The following is a 22,776-nucleotide window of genomic DNA, read 5'->3' as shown; positions in this document are numbered from 1 at the left end:
TTCTTATTAATATGATAACTTTACTAATTTTTAAAATAAAATTGTGAATGCTTGAGTTTCTAGGATAAATTTTACTTACTCATTGCAGAATATTTTTTTCATTATGAGTAAATCAACTACAGATAACCATTATCAGAGAAAACTCGTTTTCCTTAATTTTTTTGACCGCTGCCCCCATTACCAGAACCATAGGTGATGCTAAGGACAGAACTAAATATCCAAATATCAACCTTTCCTCCTATCTTCTCTTCTCACCCCTCCCCTCCCCTCTCTTTCCCTCCCCTCTCTTTCCCTCCCCTCTCCTCCCCTCTCCTCTCTTCTCCTCTCCTCGCCTCTCCTCGCCTCTCCTCGCCTCTCCTCTCCTCTCCTCTCGTCTTCTCTTCTACTTTCCTCTCTCTTACTCTTTTCTTTCTCGCCTCTTGCCCTTTCTTTGCCCTTTCATCTACACTCAGACAGTAGAATTCATGCAAGACTCCCAGACTCAGATAAACAGGCTAGCAGAAATCTAACTCTAATTAAATATAGGAGGCAGTAAACCTGGGATGCAGACTTAGAATAGCCCAACTATAGGCTTCAGAGAAACAAGTCCCAGCAAGAGAGGACACAGGTGATAGGGTTCCAACAGCAAGCTTCAGATTAGGACTAACACTGGATAGAGAATAGCAGAGAGAAATGACCAGGCCATCATCTCCTCTAGTTAGAAAAGACCAGACCATGTTCATTCAGAATGTTGAAAAACTGGACAAGGTATTGAGCAACAGGATGAGTAACAATGTAAACAGGTAAAGCAAAGGTCCAAACACGAGTTATTTATACTGTACCCAAAAAAAGCTTCTGATCTTTATATGCAAATATTTCATACAGCTCTCAAGAATCCATGAATACAGAAATAAATCAACTATCTTGCTAACATAGTGATTACTAAATAACAAGGAGTTAATATTCCTAGTATCTCAATTTATATGAATTTAAAATCAAGATTCAATTATACATGCTGTAAATTAAAATCCCTAGAACCTTTTTTGCAGGAGAGTCCTATAGAATATTTCTATCATCTTCAAAATTTCCCTTACCCCCAAATTTACTTTATTGTCTCACAATAAAGCCCTGGGAAATAATTAATCTAATTTCCATTCTTATATTTTTTTCCTCCCAATAAAAAGCAAACACATGAAGTCATATAGTAAGTAGCTTTTCACAATGGACTAATATAAAATTCATTTGTATGTTAGTACGTATATAAAAATAATAAATTTATATTGCTCATAGTTTCTAGCATATGGAATAATTTCTAGTTGAGATAATTATAAAGGTACTACAAATTTCCATGTTCAAAATTTTATATTATATTTTTATGTCTTCATAATATATTTGTATACTTATTGGGTGTATGTCAGAATAAATATATTTTAAAACAAATAAAATTATAGTTTATTTAAAAAGTACTATAAAGATGTTTTTTTACAAATTTATTTAGTTTTTAATATTTTATTTCCAAAGTTTACAAACTTATTCATAGTTGTGTTTCAAACATACAATGTTACAGGGCAAATCCATCATCAGTAATGACCTCTTCACCAATGTTCCCAGTGTCCATAACATGCCACTACCCCTGGTCCTAAGCCTGTTAGCATAACAGGTCCATTTTAAGTTTAGATTGTAAAGGGTTGACTCTCATAATTTTATTATTGTTGATTTTTAAAATAATGATTTTATAGTGCTCTGAAAATATCATCAATAGGGGTAATTTTTATAATGAATGATTATAAATTATGAATAGATATAAAAACTTAAGTATTTTAATTTTTAAAAAATTAATTTCCTCTCCCTCTATCCTTTCCAGAGGAAAGGGAGAACGATCGTCAATGGCCAAAGTCAGTCAAAGAAGCAACACTAGAGCCAGCTTCTCGCTCAGGAGAGGACGCTCTGACTCCTATTCATGGCTTCAGATGCTCTACAAGATCAGAGGAACTTCTCTAGTCACATATTACAGAAATGATCCCTGAAAGTATAGTCTTTAAAATAAGTATTTTAATAGACAATAATTATTAACCTTGTGTATGAGCAAATTATCACTGTTACTTTATTTTTTCTCATTTAATTATAATCCTATCTTTGAAAATTCACAGCGTTGTTAAATTTTCCAATTTGCATATCACATAAAATGATGATACATTCCTATTAAATTAACACTGAAGATATGGAGTATTCAAATATCAAAATATGTGATAAATTCTTAAATTGTATCATTTTTCTTGTATAGAAACCCCCCAAAAGTCAGAATTTTTCTGCCACACTAATTGCAGTAAGCCCAGCAAGGTGAGAGCTCCTCCTGCTGGCTTTGAAAATAAAAACTTTATCTAGTCCCTACTTGAACGCAAAGTTCTCTAAACCTAAAAAAAATAAAATTACTTCATCTGAGCATTTACTTCAGTAAACATCAGTAATTTTAATATAATAAAGTTTTAAATACTGCAAGATTAGGAAAGCAGCTATCATGTAAATGTAATTTTACTCACATCCCACAATAATTAATTGGAAAAATGAAAAACAAATTAAAAAACCAAGGAAAGTATGGAGATTAAATTGCATGCCTTGCATGTGCACAATCCTAGTGAGAGAGTGGACTTCACATGGCCTATCAAATCCAACGGTTGATTTCCTGGAGGTCCCAGAGAACCAGAGTTGTCCTGGTCAACCTGGGCGCATCAAGTTCTATGCAGCTCCTTAGTACTCATAGGTCGGAACACTTAACTCAAGAACTGAAAGGAGTGGTAGTCCCGGGAGAGAGTACAGCAGATACGATGCTTGCCTCGCACAGATACCAATTTGAGCACTGCTGGAAAAGTCCCAAGCACAGTGCAGGAGTAAGTCCTGGGCAGGATTGGTTATGCCTCCAAAACCAAAACAAATCAAACAAAATTTCAGGAGTGACCTTTGGACTTCCTAAGTAATACTTGAATATATTTTACAACCCTTGTCAAGTATACATATAAATATACAAATGAATAAATAGAGTAACAGATAATTATTGGCATAAAAATAAAATTATGAAAATATGTTTTTACCAATATGAAAACAGTGGTCAGGAGACAATTAAAGAGGTTAGGATGCCTGATAATTATAGGGTCAAATGGGGTTTGAGTCCAGCACAACTGGACTGTGAGCACTGTGATGTAGCTCTGAAAACTTCCTTTAATGTCAGGAAAATTCGGCTAACCCCAGAACTGAAGGATCCATGCAACACCCTATGAGATTCTTACACAAAACTGATGGCCTAGGTGCTGAACATAACTTGGACTTCCTAAACACCACTTGGAGATGCAATCTAACCAATTAAATAAATAAATACAAATTATATTAAGAAAATATTACCAAGAGAAAGTTGGTAGACATAATTATATGATTAAAGTAGACATTATATGATTAAAAAGAGATTATTATTTATGGATTAAATTTAACAGTAATCAGTCCCTCTAGCCAGGACCATTTAGAGACTGGCTTGGATCTGTTGAGATTGCCACTTTTTTGTTTATTTGTTTGTTTTTGGACCACACAAGGTGATGCTCAGTGTTTACTCCTGGCCCTGTGCTCAGAAATTGCTCGTGGCTCAGGGGACCATATGGGAAGCCAGGGATCGAACCCAGGACCGTTCTGGGTCAGCTGCTTGCAAGGTGAATGCCCTACCTCTACACTATTGCTCTAGTCCCTAGAGATTATCATTATTGAAGGGAAAATTCTCAAGTCTGCTGAATGGAGCCCCTGAAAGGAGGCCCCTAGAAGCCAAGGCAGCCCCATCCCAGGCTGGGGAAAGGGTAGGAGAGTATGTTAGAGCAAGCATCTGGCATGTCACAGTGGAGCCCACCTTCTATGTTTTCCCAAGTCACATAAGACAATCATAAACATGATACACTGCACGTATAGTGTCTAGTAAGGAGCTTCCCTTTCCTTTGTTCAATCTTCCCTGTAGAAGCTAAATCCAGTTTTACTATTGGTTGCATAACTATTTAAATACTAATTCTCACCTGATAATAGTCATCTCACTGCATTTGCTCCAGGAGGTTTTATTCCATACACTCCCTGTTCTCTGCTTTCTGCCCTCCCCTAAGTCAATCTGGGTGTGGTCACAAACTCACCTGGGATCAGACATCACCAGCATCATAAGTATCAAGATTAAAATGTTCAAAGTTAACTTTTTATATTTGATGAATTTATTAATTCTTATCCGTATTAGTTATCTTATAATTAATTTAAACAATTGGCAGATACTTACGCTATGTAGTATAATTTTGTCTGGCATGCACAAAAAATGCATCATTGTGAAAAATTAAACAAGGAACACATATATCAACACATTAGAAAATATTGTTCTACATGTCATAGATATAGCACAGCAGTAGGGTGTTTACTTTGCATGTGGCCAATCTGGGATCTGAGTTAGATCCCCGATATCCCATATGGTCCCCTGAGCCTGCCAGAGAGCTTTCTGAGCACAGAGCCAGGAGTAACCTCTGAATGGGCCAGGTGTGCCCCCGAAAATAAAAAAGAAAATATTGTTCTAGGTTGATTGCATTGTATAAATCTAAAAGTTAATAGAATGTAAAATGAACCTCAAGTTTTATAAAAAGATTTTTATGTTCAGGGAGTTTTAAATAAAGGTTTGGGAATTATCTTCAACAGGCTTCATGCAAAAAATGACTAAGTTTGCTTCTTAGAATCATTCAATTGAATTTTCATATTTCAAATAAGACTCAGAAAAGAAAAGGCAATCACACCAACATAGTAATTTAGGCTGTGGAGTTTGCCATTTCATCCCACAACACTAAAGAAACAAATAAAGCAAATACTTCTGCAATCATGACCAGGTATAATCAGAGAGTGTTTTGTATATTCATATATATGCTATATATTATATATATATATATATATACATTGATACAAACATTTAAACTAAACTTCTTGAATGCTAGCCTGTTTAGATACTATTTTAAACACATAGTTTTTAACTGTATCTAATTTTGACCTAACTGCATAGATATTTTTTTTACTGAAAACAAGTTTTTTTAGCTTCATCTGAATATACTGTGTATTTCTCTCACAGAGTCAGAATCAATATTTAATTCCCCAAATATTAAACACTAACTGCTCTAAATAAATAGAATCATTTTATGTACCTGAGCTATGTCTCTCTATCTGGTGCATATTATTTTTATGACAATGTTTTCCAGATGATATATTTTTCTTAAAAATAGTGAAACTGCTAGAGAACTAGTCCAGCTGGTAGGGTACTTGACATGTTCACAGTCAATCCACTTTCATATCTCTGAACCCTTTCTAGATTCACCAAATTCTAGCAGAAGTGATATTTAAGCACAAAGCAAGAAGTAAGCCCTGAGGACCGAGTATTACCAGGTTTAGCTTAAAAAACCATATAATAATAAAAAATAATAGTAAAAAAACTTTATTTTTGAACTAGGATGAAATTTATTTAGCATTCTTATCAGTTGTTTTTTATTTTTGCTGTTTTAGTTATCATTATATTATATTTTAATATAGGTATTATTGTTGATATTTTTATCCCAATCTGACATATTATAAATATTTTTAAATTAATATGAAAATGGTGATATTAAATCTTTCTTAAAATCAAAGAATACAAGCAAGTTTAGAAACCTTGAATAGAGATTTCTACTACATTAAAATATGCTACTCATACTGAAGTGACATTCAAAACTCACTTTGTCCTTTCTCAAACATTGTTTTTCTGATGAAAAAATAAACTTTATTGACTATAAATTAGATTAATTAAAAATCACTATAGATGCAACTGACAGAGAGGTGGGAAACAAAGCCTAGTTTGTATTCTGACAGCATGGACTCCACAGAATAAGAACTATTGTGGCAAACATTAAACATTTATATATGCATATATATAATTCTCACTTCTGCTTCTTCCTATTTTGCACTTAAACCTCTATATTGTTATTCTGCTTGAATAGTTTTATGTGTTTCAGCTCAAATCATTTATAAATGTTGGAATCAGATGGCAGGGCTTACTCACAGAGAAGGGGAAAACCCAAATGTATATCTGATCCACCACAAGGTCACAAAACAAAAGGTTCCTTTTCTGGCCAGGTCTCTAAAACACCATCAAGCCACTTAAAAGTCATGCTTTCTCCATCAAGTTATTCAGTTATTTCCACATTATAAAAACAATAGACAGGAAAGATAGTATAGTATGTAAGGCACTTGCCTTGCATCAAGCCTTCCTAGGTTTAACTTCTATACACCACACATCGTATCTACATTGTATTTCCCATGTATCTACAAGCAGAGTTACAAGAAGGCCCTGGAAACTCCTGTGTTAACCCAAACTCAAAATATAAATAAAACCATAGAAAAGAAAGAATATTTTATATATTTGAATTTTGAAGTGATATACAATCATTCTATTTAAACAGCTTCATCCCTTTCATTTATAAATTATTTTCATTGAGAACTTGTATAGTTTCCATTGGTTTAACTATACAAATTTCAGTAGATAGAAAATGAGTTTAGACTTGGTATTTAGTAGATATTGAATGTTTTAATCTATCACAGAAGCTGAAAGTATTTATTAAACATACATATCCAAACCTTTTAGCCTAATTCATGAGGCTTTTGAATCATCAAAGATGATTATAACTCCATTTTATAACTCCATTTTTATGGGGAGATTGGGCCACACAAGACAGTGATCAGAGCTTAAACCCATAGCTCTGTATTCAGGTATCATTCTTGGTGGTGCTTGGGAAATCATATGTGGTGATGGTAATTGAATCTGGGTTGGCAGTGTTCAAGATAAAACATTTTTAACCTGGTGCCAGAGCAACAGCACAACAGTTGGGCTTTTGCCTTGCACTCGGCTGACCCAGGATGAACCTGGGTTTGATCACCAGCTTCCCATTTGGTCCCCCAAGACAGGAGCTATTTCTGAGCACACAGTCAGGAGAAACCACTGAGGGTCACTGGTGTGACCCAAAAACAAAAACAAACAAATGCACAATAAAAGATTTTAACTAAAAAGTAAAAACTAAAAAGATTTTACTGTTGTACTATCATGCTGTCTTCAACCTTTATGTTTTTTTAACTTTCTAATATTTTCCACTAGTTTCTGAAGGCTTTAGACACTCTGTTGCTTTTATTTTTTTAATTTTATTTCTGGGGATCACTCCTGGCAGAGCTCAGGGGTTACTCCTATCTCTGTGCTCAGAAATTGCTCCTGGGAAGCTTGGGGGACTATATGGGATGCTAGGAATCCAACCTAGCTTCGTCCTGGGTTTTCAGCTTGCAAGCTAAACACCATATCACTGTGCTATCTCTCCTACCCAGTACTCTTATTTTTTGTTTGTTTCTTTGTTTGTATATAAGAAATATTTTAAAATATATTAAATAGTATAATGCCAACCCCATTTTTTCACAAATAAATAAAAATTTAGGATAAAAAGCTACTAGAATATTATTTCAAAATAAATAATAATGAATTTGATTTACAAGAAGATAAAGATTACACTCTTGGAATTTTAGATCAATCCACATACCAGTTTATTAAAAACATGCACAAAAAGTAGATTAAAACCCTTTCTTGAAAAGGTGCATCAAAGTAAGGCTGTAGTTATTTAGTAAAGTTAAATTGTTATACCAAAGGGGCAGACATTCCATAACACATCAATATCAACACCAAAACCATTAGTAGTTGAGTACTTACATTAGGTTCTATAAAAATGTCAAAGAATTAATAGATTGTATAAATGCATTCTAATAGTGAAAAAAAATTGGAAACTGATCATTTTCTACTTGAATAATGCTCTAAAAAATAATACCAAATACATTTGTGTGGCTTTTTTCATTAATTTTTTGTTGAAATTGTCAGAAGATTCAGAGTGTTTTACTTATAATGAGAGATTTAAAAAGTCTAAAGTAAATATTACAAATAGAAGCTGAGGATTTATTGGGAAAGACAATAATACAAGTATGTAATTTGAAAGACATAGAAATCAAAAAAACCTCATGTGGTTATAACAGTTTATGACTAGAGAGCATTTGATCAATCAGTTGAAGCACCTACAATGTTAAGGATGTAAGCTAATAACCTCATATATTGGCAAAATGGGGAGAAGATGACATCATTCCTGTGGTCAATACAAAGGTCAGAGCCACAGCAGTGAGAACTGATACAAAGGAGGACAAACTTGAAGAAATATTCAGTGCTCTAGAATCCAGTAAGAAATTATCCCTGCAAAAGGAAAGATCCACTATATGTCCCCAGTTGTGTAATTTGACAGGGCTCTGAACTCAGAAAAATTGGAATGAGCCATATATGTTAAAAACATAGTTCCAGTCAGGATCCCTGTGAAGACTCCATGTCAGAGCTTTATTCACATTGTTTGGCCCAGTAGAAGGAAATCACCATTGCTAAGTTAGTGTCAGATCAAAGCATGGGCAGAGTCTGGCCACTAAGGACAGTAGCAGAGTATAAATCTTTATCATTTCTGTGAATCAATGAATATAAAAAAATCAAGTATATATACAAATATATGACTATAAAATATAAAAATTAAGAAATATAAGAAATAGGGCCCGGAGAGATAGCACAGGTGTTTGCCTTGCAAGCAGCCTATCCAGGACCTAAAGTGGTTGGTTCGAATCCCGGTGTCCCATATGGTCCCCCGTGCCTGCCAGGAGCTATTTCTGAGCAGACAGCCAGGAGTAACCCCTGAGCACTGCCGGATGTGGCCCAAAACCCTCCCCCCCCAAAAAAAAAAAGAAATATAAGAAATAGATATTAAGACAAAAAACAGTTTAAAAACAGCATTGTAATAAACTTTGGAAGATATTTTTAAAAGCCAAGGCATGGACTTGGAGTGATAGCTCAGCAAGTAGGGCATTTGCCTTGCAAGCAGGCAACCCATGGGTCGATCCTCTGTATTTCTTATGGTCCCCTGAGCCTGCCAGGAGAGATTTCTGAACATAGAACCAGAAGATACCGCTGAGCACTGCCGGGTATGGCTCCAAAACAACAACAACAAAAATATAAATACATAAATAAATAAATACCAAGGCAAAATATATATACATTGACAAATATGAGACTTTACTAAAATAATTAGGTAATACAAGAAATGAAAATAAATACCATGTTATATATTCAAGAAATAAACATTCTTAAAATTGACATCTTTTTCCCTTTTTTTTTTTTTTTTTTTTTTTGCTTTTTTGGGCCACACCCACTGACGTTCAGGGGAACCATATGAAACGTAGGGTATCAAACCTCAGTCTTTCCTAGGTTAGCTGCATGCAAGGCAAAGCTGTACTGCTTGCACCAGCACTCCGGCCCCCAAATTGCCATCTTTCTAAAAGCAATATATAGATTCAATGTAGAAATTAAAAAATTATGACTGGTGATACTTTACAGGAAATAAGTGAAAATTTTCAGGTAAGTTAGCAATAATAAAACTTGCATAGGTCAGAGAAACATTCCAAATTTTCAAAATGATTTTAAGAGAAAAAAATAAAGAATGACTTATGATTCCTAACTTGAAACTTTATTATAAAATAAAGTAATGAAAAGGCATGACACTGGAAAAACAAACAAACAAACAAACAAACAAGGGAACAAATCATACTGTAAAGCTAGTCCAGAAACAAGTGCTATATGCGGCTATCTAATCTGTGACAAGGAAAATCTCTTCAACAGATAATGGTGAGAAACCTAAACAGAAATGATCGAGAGAGCAGAGCAAGAAAATAGAACAACATGTAACACAACACACAAAATATAAATATATTAAATACTAAGTTTTTAGATCTGAAACCACAAAATGCATAAGAAAAAATATTGGTCTTCTTAAGTATCTCAATATTACATATGTATTCATATATATATATATTGTATCTCAATATTACATATGTATTCATATATATATATATATATAGTAAACAAGTTCCATTAGCAAGAACAACAAAAGCAAGAATAAATAAAATTACAACTAAAAATATTTAATTACACAGAAAAAAGTACCACAAAAAAGGGACAAGATAGCTACTGGTAGAAAATATATTGCACAATATATCTAAGAAATGATGTAATACAAAAAAATAAAACACGCAAATGGCAATGGCAAAACAAGCAACACAATGGGTAAAAGACTCGAGTAGGCACTTCTCTGAAGAAGGCATGCAGATGGCTCAGAGTCCCATGAAAAAAATATGAATAGACCTTATAAATAATGAAGCAGAAATCAAAATCACAATAAGATGTAAACTCAAAAAAACAAAGTGTTTATTATAAAAATTCAAAACTAGAAGCCAGTACATGGGTAGGGTGCCTGCCTTGAATGTGACCGACTCAGGTTCAATTTTCAGTACCACATACCATGATCCTAGAGCACATTAGAGAGTGATCCTGAGATTCATGCAAAATGTGACCCAAAACATATTATAAAATAAAAATAACTACCTTTTAAAAATAAAACATTATCATTTGATATAAATATATAAAAGATTTTACATAAAATGTATATAAGGTAGGTTATAAGGCCAGAGAAATATTACAGGAAGTAGGTTTTTGAATAAGAGTTCTATTCCTGGTATCCCATATGGTCTCCAAAGCATGGCCAGGAATAATTCCTGAGCAAAGAGCGAGACGTAAGGACTTACTACCTAATGGTTTCACTTACTTGAGGACTATTGTTTTGTGTGTGGTTTTTGGGTCACACCTGGCAGTGCTCAGGGGTTACTCCTGGCTCCACGCTCAGAAATTGCGTGGGACCATATGGGACATATGGCATTCAAACTAATGACCTTCAGCACGAAAGGCAAACGCCCTACCTCCATGCTGTCTCTCCGGCCTCACTTGAGGACTATTAATAAACATAGCAAACAAACCGGTAAAAAAAAAAATCACATAACTAACTCCTAGAATTAATTCATTCTTTCTTTCTTTCTTTCTTTCTTTCTTTCTTTCTTTCTTTCTTTCTTTCTTTCTTTCTTTCTTTCTTTCTTTCTTTCTTTCTTTCTTTCTTTCTTTCTTCTTTCTTTCTTTCTTTCTTTCTTTCTTTCTTTCTTCTTTCTTTCTTTCTTCTTTCTTTCTTTCTTTCTTTCTTTCTTTCTTTCTTTCTTCTTTTCTTTCTTTCTTCTTCTTTCTTTCTTTCTTTCTTTCTTCTTTCTTTCTTTTCTTTTCTTTCTTTCTTTCTTTCTTTCTTTCTTCTTTCTTTCTTTCTTTCCTTTCTTTCTTTTCTTTCCTTTCTTTCTTTCTTTCTTTCTTTCTTTCTTTCTTTCTTTCTTTCTTTCTTTCTTTCGTCCTTCTTTCTTTCTTTCTTTCTTTCTTTCTTTCTTTCTTTCTTTCTTTCTTTCTTTCTTTCTTTCGTTCTTTCTTTCTTTCTTTCTTTCTTCTTTCTTTCTTTCTTTCTTCTTTCTCCTTTCTTTCTTTCTTTCTTCTCCTTTCTTTCTTTCTTTCTTTCTTTCTTTCTTTCTTCTCTTTCTTTCTTCTTTCTTTCTTTCTTCTTCTCTTTCTTTTCTTTCTTTCTTTCTTCTTTTCTTTCTTCTTTCTTTCTTTCTTTCTTTTCTTTCTTTCTTTCTTTTTCTTTCTCTTTCTTTCTTTCTTTCTTCTCTTTCTTTTCTTTTTTCCTGTTTTTAGGGCCACACCCAGTGATACTCAGAAATCGCTCCTAGCTTGGGGACCACCTGGGATGCCCAGGTGTTGGAACCGCGGTCCATCCTAGGCTAGTGCGCGCAAGGCAGACGCCTTACTTGCACCACTGCTCCAGTTTCAACTTCTAGAATTCTTAAACACTGGTGGTTACTAAAAAGCAGGGTAAGAGAAAGGAATGGGTAGAAACCTATCTTCCATGATGGGTTCAGTGCTGGGTGCGATAAATACTACACACACGCAAAGTTTTTTAAGTTATACCAATTAGTTATACAAAACTGCACACTGATATAAATCAATTTTAAGATAAAAATGAAATAAAGACTTAAGAAAAACGATCAGAAATAGACATAGCTTCCGAAATCAGAAATAAAATATTAAGGATTAAAATTTATAATTGTATTGTCATAATTTTAGGAGAATATATTAATAAATTTCAAAAGATATTTTGCATTACAATTTTGAACAGAGATTCAATTATAAATATTTTTGAGGCCACACCCAGTTGTTCTTAGGGCTGCTTGCTGATTGCTTGCTCAAGGACAATAGTGGATGTTGGCAATCAAACTTGGGTTGGCCCCATGTAAAGTAAGTGCCCTAACCAATGCACTACCTTGCCAGTTCCCCAATTAGAAATATGATTTTAATTTTAAAATTCTTCAACATTTCTATGAGTTCCTCACGGCAAAGTCTATGTGTTTGTGCATGACTGAAAATAATTAATGAAGGCTCACCTGCATGTAAAGGTGAAAGAATAAATCAACTAAATATAAAGGAGCAAGAACAAAAATCTTTTGTCTTAGAAAACTCATTCATAATCAACTAAGGAAAAAGTCTTAGATGCATGTGAGCATCTCTGGGTGTGGATAACAAACAAACAAGCATAAAGGGATAGTGGGAAGGTACCACTAGAGGAAATTTGTATATCTACCTTTCCTACTTTGTAATTTTTCAAAGATCAAATGTTATTCACAGAAGATCTCCTTAAAGTGTAATTACAGAACACACTGTATGTTCAGGATAAGATAAATCAAATAGGCAATTTTTGAGCAGATAATTACCTCTGAGAAGACAAATATTTTCTGTGCTTTTTTGAAGAACTCTTCCTCTTATTCCTGGCACCAAACATTTTAGCACAGAAATGCTCTCAGACTTCTTAGCTCTCACTCAAAAATCTAAGCATCTAAGTCCACTCTTCAAGTGTACGCTGTGAAGTTATTCATTGATAAAAGCATCATCTTATTCAAAAAACCTCTTAACCAAAACAGCACATGAATGGTGCTGAAAAATAGTCATTTCATTACATTCCTAAAATCTAACCACAAACCCAATTCCTCAAAGAAAATGACCTAAACAAAGTTTATGATATTCCCATTTCAATGATTCTAAAAGAAATTATAAATAATATATGCTTGTTTAACATTGGTCTGATCATAATTCTCATCACACCAACTATTGGAAATAACTCTGCTGTAAACCAAGTTAATCTCTTGTCTTTTAAAAAAAAAACTTTATTTATTGATTGATCGATTGGTTGGTTGTTGGGCCATACCTGATTCTGCACTCAGAAATCATCCCTGAAAGGCTGGGGGATATTTTGGTTGTCAGGAATCAAACCAGTTTCCTCCCACAGTGGCCACATACAAGGGAAATATCCTACCACTGTGCTATCTCTTCAGCCCCATAATTCTCTTAGATCTTAGTGTACAGTCCAATCTGTTTCTCAATGGACTCAAATCTCTTATCTATTCTTCCAAGATAGCATGATTTAGTTTGCAAAAAATGAAAGAAACAAAATGAGTTGATTAAAATAAACTCTAAGAATTTTATTTTTCCTTGCTTTACTAGCTCAAATTTCAAAATTGCTATCTATATTCTAGATTCTTTAGTCTAAGAAAAAGTTGATCCAGTCAGTTTTAATGAATCTTCACTCAGGAGTCTAGGTAAACTATTTCTAAGAAGTTAAAATTCACAGTTGTTTGGAGCAGCTGTAAGGTCATGAAATTCAGAATTTTTTCATATAATAATATACATGCAGGGAGATGATCCAAAATTGACTTTAACAAAATGTAATATTTAACATTTTTAAACATGATTTCAATATCTCTACTGACTAAAATGGTCTGCTATCTTCTCAATCACTAAACTGTACTAAAGATTTTTGGTAAGTAATACTTGCCTGGGGAAAAAGCAGTTTATAATGAGATAAGAAGGCAGCAGCGATGATGTGATGACAAATAAAATATTAAGACAACTAGTTGTCATATCATTTACACATTAAACAGCTTTTAGCATAATTATTTGATAGAGTTATGAGAATTATGCAGGACAGCTTACTGGAAACTGCTAAGGAAATGACAGTGAATGTAATGCCATAATTAAAGGCCCATGAGCTGCAAGGCAGTTGATCTTTCATGGCATATTTCTTTACAGCAGAGAAGTCAAGAAGAGAAATAGTTCATAAATGGAGCATTTACAAATGTGACCCATGGCAAGAGCAGCATGGCTCCATAAATAGGAAACAATGACAGATGGAAAGTTTATTGTTGGCAGAAGAAAAGGAAAGGAAAACAAAGCAAAACCAAGAAAAAAAACAGGCATTATCATCATTACCCTGAAGAGAATAATAGTGATTACATTCTATTGTCAAAGTATTTATCAACAGGATCTTTTGCAATAAAGGAAATGTAGCAGAAATGATCATGATATCTTACATTTAGGTAAATGAAGAATCCTTTATGCAGCATGTTTTTTTACATAATTTCACAATAAAACAGAAGCAAGTCTTCATAAGGTACCAACCGTTTTTTTAATTTATTTATTATTCACAACATGGATTATGATGAAAAGGAAAATGTTTAGAAACTTTTGAATAAGTCATCAGAATTTAAATTCCAGCCTTAGTTTTCATGTCTGAGATGCTTAAGTTTCATCATTTCAAGAAGCGATCATAGTCTTGGAGAATGATTCTTACTAATCAAGGATATGGAAGGCTAATTTATAATGAGAATTATTTATTCACTGGTGATTTGTCTCTCCAGGAAATCTCCTTCCCAGTAGGTAAATGCATTCAAGAGACCAAATTATAAATCAAAGTTGTCTTGGAAAGTATTAAATTAATGGAGAAGAATAACCCTGATTTGCTTTTTTTTTTTACACTCTAAATCTATTTGTGGTATAAAGAATTTTCTCTACCATATCAAACCTTCTTAACTTTGAACAGTGCTCAAGAATCTTGGTTTTCTAAACAAGTTTATAAATTGTTTATAAAATATACATACTACCAACTGCAAACAGCTATTACATTATATACACTATATACAAAGTATTTCATTACCATGGTGATATACTAATTTGTCATTGACTAAATTTTGGAATGCTTTATTTGATTTTTGTTATTTTGGGGAATGAAAATTGATTCAATCTCTAACTCCCTTCAATTACAAATGTGTATTCTTTTTCCAAGAATAAATTTTACATGTGAGTAGATTAAATCTAAATCCTAATTACTATCCACTTATATTACATAATTTAACATAAAATAAAACCAATATTTGCTTGCCAAAATCTTATTAATTGGGAATAATTTGAAGTTTTTGGTATGAAATAGAACAAAAAAAAAACACAAGTAGCACTTATGGGTAATTCAGCAAACTACAGAGCCTACCAGAAAATGCATAAATGAAGTAATGTTGCATCTTCAATCAAGCAAAAGAAAGATGGCTCTGAGAAGGTATGTAAGCATTTAAATATTGGTTTTGGTTTAATGAATGACAAGTGTCTCTCCAAGAGACTGCGCTATGCAATTTGCCCTTTCCTGTTATTTACATGTAAACTCATTTTGTTGTTGGAATCACTGATTGCTTGTGTTTGAGGTCCACATAGACATGGTATTCAAATTAGTTGACCAAATTATTTCTCTCTTGGTTTGCTCTTTACAGAGCAATGCAGTCCTTATTGTAATTGCAAACCAAGGGGATACGTTTAATAATTAAAACCATTGCTCTCAGTGCAACATCTTGCTAGGCAATTTATCCTAATATCAATTGTTTTCCCTTGCTTCATAGAATTTATTTTACCACCTAACCTAAAGGTACAATATTATACTGATAAAAAGACAAAGATGTGCATACACATAGGTAAATGTATGTGTATTTATATAAACATATATATGCATGCAAAGTATAAACAATTGTCGTATAAAAAGTAAAATCTGATATTTTCAACTTTCAAGTTAGTACTGAAAGTGAAATAGAACTACCATATTTTGAATAACAAACTCGTGCATGTACTTTTTTAATCACTTGTCTTCACAGGTTGCAATATATATACATGATGTGTGTTATATATCTGTCTAAGGGTTTTAACTATGCTATCAATATCAAAAATATAAACCTAGCTATTTTTTATACTGATATCAAAGGCCTCTCAATCTTTATGTATTTATACCTAAGAAAACTTTTTTTCTAAATGAGCACTGCAAGTATTGGCAGTCAGTGTTTGTCCAAATTTCAAATTACCAATATTTTTTGTTATTTTTTTATTTTATTGGATGAAAATATACCCATCACCAGTTCAACATTCCCATCAACAATGTCCCAAGTCTCCCTGCTCCCCACCAAACACCTGCCTGTACTCTAGACAGGATTTCTATTTCCTTCATACATTCTCATTATTAGGATAGTTCAAAATGTAGTTATTTCTCTAAAAAAAACTCATTCCTATTGTGGTGAGCTTCATGAGGTGAGCTGTAACTTCCAGCCCTTTTCTCTTTTGTGTCTGGAAATTTTTTTTGACCAGTCTAAAAGTTTATTTCTTTGAAAACACAGCTTCCAAAACAGAAGCACTTGTCTCACAGTCTGTTTTAAGAGGGCAAAGCCACACAATTCTTCACATACTTCTGCTCTCACTACTAGAAACCTTGGGATAGGACCAAGTCTCTGGCCTCTTAACTATTAGCTTCTGCTTAGAAGTTGTTTCTCAGAACTTTTTTGTTTCGATCTGAGAAGGGGCCAGAAAACAGCTTAATGGGTAGAGTGCATGCATTGCCTTGGGTTGAATCCCCAATATTGCACAATCTCCAAAACTTCACTGATTCCCCATGACTGAGATAGGAGTTGCCCCAAGAACTGTCTGGTAAAATAAGGATAGCAAAAAGAGTTAAAAGGCTTTATAAACTAGTAATAAAATTGATTTGTTTTATTGCAAGAATGTCTTTCATCTTTCTTAAAACCCATAGATGAGTGAGACCATTCTGCGTTTTTCTCTCTCTCTCTGACTTATTTCACTCAGCATAATAGATTCCATGTACATCCATGTATAAGAAAATTTCATGACTTCATCTCTCCTGACACCCGCATAATATCCCATTGTGTATATGTACCACAGTTTCTTTAGCCATTCTTCTATTGAAGGGTATCTTGGTTGTTTCCAGAGTCTAAGGTAAATAGTGCTGCAATGAATATAGGTGTAAGAAAGGGATTTTTGTATTGTATTTTTGTGTTCCTAGGGTATATTCCTAGAAGTGGTATAGCTGGAATGTATGGGAGCTCGATGTCCAGTTTTTGGAGGAATCTCCATATTGCTTTCCATAAAGGTTGAACTAGATAGCATTCCCACCAGCAGTGGATAAGAGTTCCTTTCTCTCCACATCCCCGCCAACACTGCTTGTTCTCATTCTTTGTGATGTGTGCCAATCTCTGGGGTGTGAGGTGGTACCTCATAGTTGTTTTGATTTGCATCTCCCTGATGATTAGTGATGTGGAGCATTTTTTCATGTGTCTTTTGGCCATTTGTATTTCTTCTTTGTCAAAGTGTCTGTCCATTTCTTCTCCCCATTTTTTGATGGGATTAGATGTTTTTTTTCTTGTAAAGTTGTCAGTGCCTTGTATGTTTTGGAGATTAGCCCCTTATCTGATGGATATTATCTGATGGGAATAGTTTCCCCACTCAGTTGGTGGCTCTTTGTATTCTGGGCACTATTTTCTTTGAGGAGCAGAAGCTTCTCAGCTTAATATATTCCCATCTGTTAAACTCTGCTTTCACTTGCTTGGAGAGTGCAGTTTCCTCCTTGAAGATGCCTTTAATCTCTATGTTCTAGAGAGTTTTGCCTGCGTGTTGTTCTATATTTCTTATGGTTTCAGGTCTGATATCAAGGTCTTTAATCCCTTTGGATTTTACCTTCTTACATGAGGTTAACTGGGGGTCTAAGTTCAATTTTTTGCAAGTGGCTAGCCAATTATGCCAACACCACTTGTTAAAGTGGCTTTCTTTGCTCCATTTAGGATTTATTGCTTCTTTATCAAAAATTAGGTGATTGTATCTCTATGGAACATTCTCAGAGTATTCAAGCCTATTCTACTGATCTGAGGCCCTGTCTTTATTCCAATACCATGCTGTTTTGATAACTATCACTGTAGTAAAGTTGAAAGTTGGGGAAAGTAATTTCTTCCATATTCTTTTTCCAAATGATTGCTTTAGCTACTCCAGGGTGTTTATTGTTCCAAATGAATATCAAAAGTGCCTGATCCACTTCTTTGAAGAATGTCATAGGTATCTTTAGAGGGATCGCATTAAATCTATACAATGCTTTGGGGATTATTGCCAGTTTAATGATGTTAATCCTGCCAATCCATGAGCAGGGTATGTGTTTCCATTTCCATATAACCTCTCTTATTTCTTGGAGCAGAGTTTTATAGTTTTCTTTCTATAGGTCCTTCACATTTTTAGTCAAGTTGATTCCAAGATATTTGAGTTTGTGTAGCACTATGGTGAATGTTTTTTTTTTAATGTCCATTTCTTTCTTATTATTATCAGTGTATAGGAAGGCCATTGATTTTTGTGTGTTAATTTTGTAGCCTGCCACCTTGCTATATGAGTCTATTGTTTCTAGAAGCTTTTTGGTAGAGTCTTTAGGGTTTTCTAAGTAGAGTGCCATGTCACCTGCAAACAGTGAGAGCTTGACTTCTTCCTTTCCTATCTGGATTCCCTTGATATCTTTTTCTTGCCTAATCGCTATACAAATACTTCCAGTGCTATGTTGAATAGGAGTGGTGAGAGAGGACAGCCTTGTCTTGTGCCAGAATTTAGAGGGAAAGCTTTTAGTTTTTCCCCATTGAGAATAATATTTGCCACTGGCTTGTGGTAGATGGCCTTAACTATGTTCAGAAAGGTTCCTTTCATTCCCATCTTGCTGAGAGTTTTGATCAAGAATGGGTGTTGGACCTTATCAAATGCTATCTCTGCATCTATTTATATGATCAAGTGATTTTTATTTTTCTTGTTGTTGATGTTGTGTATTATGTTGATAGATTTACGGATGTTAAACCAGCCTTGCATTCCTGGGATGGAACCTACCTGGTCATAGTGGATGATCTTCTTAATGAGGTATTGAATCCTATTTGCCAGGATTTTTTGAGGAACTTTGCATCTGTGTTCATCAGCGATATTGGTCTGTAATTTTCTTTTTTGGCAGCATCTCTGTCTGGTTTAGTTATCAAGGTGCTGTTGGCTTCATAAAAGCTATTTGGAAGTGTTCCTGTTTCTTCGATTTCATGAAAGAGTCTTGCCAGGATTGGTATTAGTTCCTCTTGAAAGGTTTGAAAGAATTCATTAGTGAATCCATCTGGGCCTGGGCTGTTGTTTTCGGGCAGATATTTGATTACTGTCTTAATTTCCTCAGTTGTGATGGGGTTGTTTAGATATGCTACATCCTCTTCTTCAACTGTGGAAGATTATAAGAGTCCAAAAATTTACCCATTTCTTCCAGGTTCTCATTTTTAGTGGCATAGATTTTTTCAAAGTAGTTTCTGATTACCCTTTGAATCTCCACCATATCAGAGTGATCTCTCCTTTTTCCTTATATGAGTTATGAAGTTTCTCTCTCTCTCTCTTTCTCTATCTCTCTCTCACTCTCTCTTTGTTAGTTTTGTCAGTGATCTATCAATCTTGTTTATTTTTTCAAAGAACCAACTTCTTTTGTTGAACTTTCGGGGTTTTTTTTCGGGTTTTCACTTCATTGATTTCTGCTCTCAGCTTTGTTATTTCCTTCTGTCACCCTATTTTGGGTTCCTTTTGTTGAGCACTTTGTAATTCTATGGGTTGCATCATTAAGCTATTCAGGTATGCACCTTCTTCTTTCTTGATGTGTTCTTGCAAAGCTATAAATTTTCCTCTCAGTACCACTTTTGCTGTGTCCCATAAGTTCTGATAGTTTGTGCCTCTATTGCTATTTGTTTCTGGGAAGGTTTTGATTTCCTCTTTGATTTCATCTCTGACCCACTGGTTATTCAGTATTAGGCTGTTTAACTTCCTGGTATTAAAATTTTTTCTTCTGTGTCCCTTTGTAGTTCACATATAATTTCAGGGCCTTGTGGTCACGAAGGTAGCCTGCAAAATGTATATCCTCTTGATATTATGGAGTTATGTTTTATGTGCTAGCATGTAGTCTATCCTGGAGGATGTCCCATGTACATTAGAGAAGAATGTGTATCTAAGTTTCTGGGGGTGGAGTGTCCTATATATATATATATATATATATATATATATATATATATATATATATATATATATATATTAGGTCTCTTTCTTTCATTTCTTTTTTCAGGTCTAGTACATTCTTGTTGGGTTTCAGTCTGGTTGACCTATCAAGTGTTGACAATGCCGTGTTGAGTTCTCCCACAATTATTGTGTTGTTATTGATACTATTTTTTAAATTTATCAACAATTGTATTAAATATTTTGCTGGCCCTCATTCGGTGCATATATGTTTAGGAGAGTGATTTCTTCCTGCTGTACAAATTCCTTGATTAATACAAAATGTCCATCTTTATCCCTTATAACTTTCCTGAGTATAAAGTTGGCATCATCTGATATAAGTATGGCCACTCCAGCTTTTTTATGGGTGTTGTTTGCTTGGATGATTTTCCTCCAGCCTTTTATTTTGAGTCTATGCTTGTTCTGACTATTCAGGTGCTTTTCTTATAGGCAGCAGAAGGTTGGGTTAAGTTTTTTGATCCATTTAGCCACTCTGTATCTCTTAACTGGTGCATTTAGTCCATTGACATTGAGAGAAAGAATTGTCCTGGGATTTAGTGCCATTTTTCTATCGAAGTTTGGTGTCTCTGTTGGGCAGTGTTGTCTTCAAGTAGGTCTTTCAGTTTTTCTTTTAAGACTGGTTTTGAGTCTGTAAAGTGTCTGAGCTGTTGTTTGTCTGTGAAACCATGTATTCTTCCGTCAAATGTGAAAGTGAGTTTTGCTGGGTACAGTATTCTAGGCGAAGCATTTATTTCATTGAGTTTTGTCACTATGTCCCACCTCTGCCTCCTGAGTGTTTCTTGTGACAGGTCTGCGGTAAATCTCATGGATGTTCCTTGAATGTAATTTCTTTTTTTTTATCTTGCTGCATTCAGAATTCTGTCTCTATAAGGTTCGTCATTGTGACTAGGATGTGTCTTGGGGTGTTTTTTTTCTGGGGTCTCCTTTAGGTGGTACTCTTCGGGCATGCAGCATTTGATCGCATGTATTCTTTAGCTCTGGTAGTTTCTCTTTAATGATGTTCTTGACTGTTGATTCTTCCTGGAGATTTTCTTCCTGGGTCTCTGGGACTCCAATGATTCTTAAGTTGTTTCTGTTGAGCTTATCATAGACTTCTATTTTCATCTGTTCCCATTCTTTGAGTAATTTTTTCATTGTTTGATAATTTGCTTTAAGGCTTTTATCTAATTTCTTCTGCTGTATGGAATTGTTATTCATCACATTTTCCAGTGTACTAATTCTATCCTCAGCTGTTCTTAGCCCATGGGAAAGCTCATCCATGTTTTTCTTCAATTCATCTACTGAGTTTTTCAGACCTATTATTTGACCTGAAATTTCAGTTTGGAGTTTTCTCATTTCTATCTTCATATTCTCTTGGTTCTTATTAGTGTTCTCTTCTATACTTTCTTTCAGTTCTTTGAACATCTTCCATATTTCGACTTTAAACTCCTTATCTGAGAGACTGACTAGTCGGTTGGCCATGTTCTGGTCATCTGAGTTGTCGTCTTCATCCTCTATGCCTGGTGCTGGCCTGTGTAGTTTCCCCATTGTCACACTTGTATTGTGGGTTTTTCTGTGTGTTGTGGTTGTATTTATTGGCTAAATGATATGCGCGGCTGTGCAGCGAAGTGGAGCGGCTGTGCTTCTCTGGCTTTTTCCTTTCTGGGCGTTTAAACTCACCTCCAGGGAAGGCCCATCTGCAGATAAGCCACACACAGGATAAAATCAGGCCGAAAATGCAGCACAACACAGAGGACAGGCATATGGGGGTGCTGGCATCAGAGTTCCGGTAGAGTTCAGCGGCTTCCCCTTTCTGGGTGTGTAAACTCACCTCCAAGGAAGGCTAGCCATCTGCAGATGAGCCACACACAGGATGAAATCAGGCCAAAAATTCAGCACAGCACAGAAGAAGGCAGATAGGGGTGCTGGCATTTGAGTTCCAGCAGAGTTCAGCGGCTTCTCTCAAATTACCAATCCTTGACTTATTACTTACACCTCACTTAGACCAAGATAATTTAGATAGCATAATAGGATCCCAAAGTTGTTCATGTCATAACTTTACAAGTTTTAACATATTCCGTGATATATGGAAATTAAGACTGCAAATCAACTGATCTTTAAGTCAGGAGATTTTCCTAGATTGGATGCAAAGTAATAGCAAGTCTGAGAAATGTGACTACAAAATAAGCATCCAGAGATATGTCACTTTGCTAATTTGAGAATGGAGAAAAGCAACCAAGAACTAGTCAAGGAATACTTACTAACAGTCTCTAGAAGTTTCAGAAAACAAACAAATGGATTTCAGTAAGGCCCCCAAAAGAAAAACTGTTCCAATAATACCTCACTTTTAGTCCAAATGACCTAAACCCGATTTTCTATCTACAAAACTGCAAGAACAACTATATTGTTTAATTTGTTCTAACACACATTTTGGCAATTTATTTTAATGAAAAAGAACCAACTACAAAGTGAACTTTTAAATTCATCTTAAAATCTATTTTTTTTTCACTATTCCATTTCTTAACAAGAGTACTTAGGTTTTGTGTTCTCTT

The 22,776-nt window shown here is 34.4% G+C and overlaps 1 protein-coding gene and 1 non-coding gene across 2 annotated transcripts in view; both read right to left on the bottom strand.

Moving 5' to 3' along the window:
- The window catches only part of EPHA6 (EPH receptor A6), a 973,333-nt gene that overhangs the window by 903,572 nt on the left and 46,985 nt on the right, over positions 1-22,776 (bottom strand). The window lies entirely within an intron of this gene.
- Positions 1,814-2,018, bottom strand: LOC126026539 (small nucleolar RNA U3). The gene has a single exon (XR_007501773.1). It is a non-coding gene; the product is annotated as a small nucleolar RNA U3 (small nucleolar RNA).

The sequence above is a fragment of the Suncus etruscus genome, chromosome 13 (genome assembly GCF_024139225.1).
Source record: "Suncus etruscus isolate mSunEtr1 chromosome 13, mSunEtr1.pri.cur, whole genome shotgun sequence".
In the NCBI taxonomy this organism is placed as follows: Eukaryota; Metazoa; Chordata; class Mammalia; order Eulipotyphla; family Soricidae; genus Suncus; species Suncus etruscus.
Note: the sequence above shows the minus strand (reverse complement) of the source record. Positions and strands in the feature narration are given on the sequence as shown.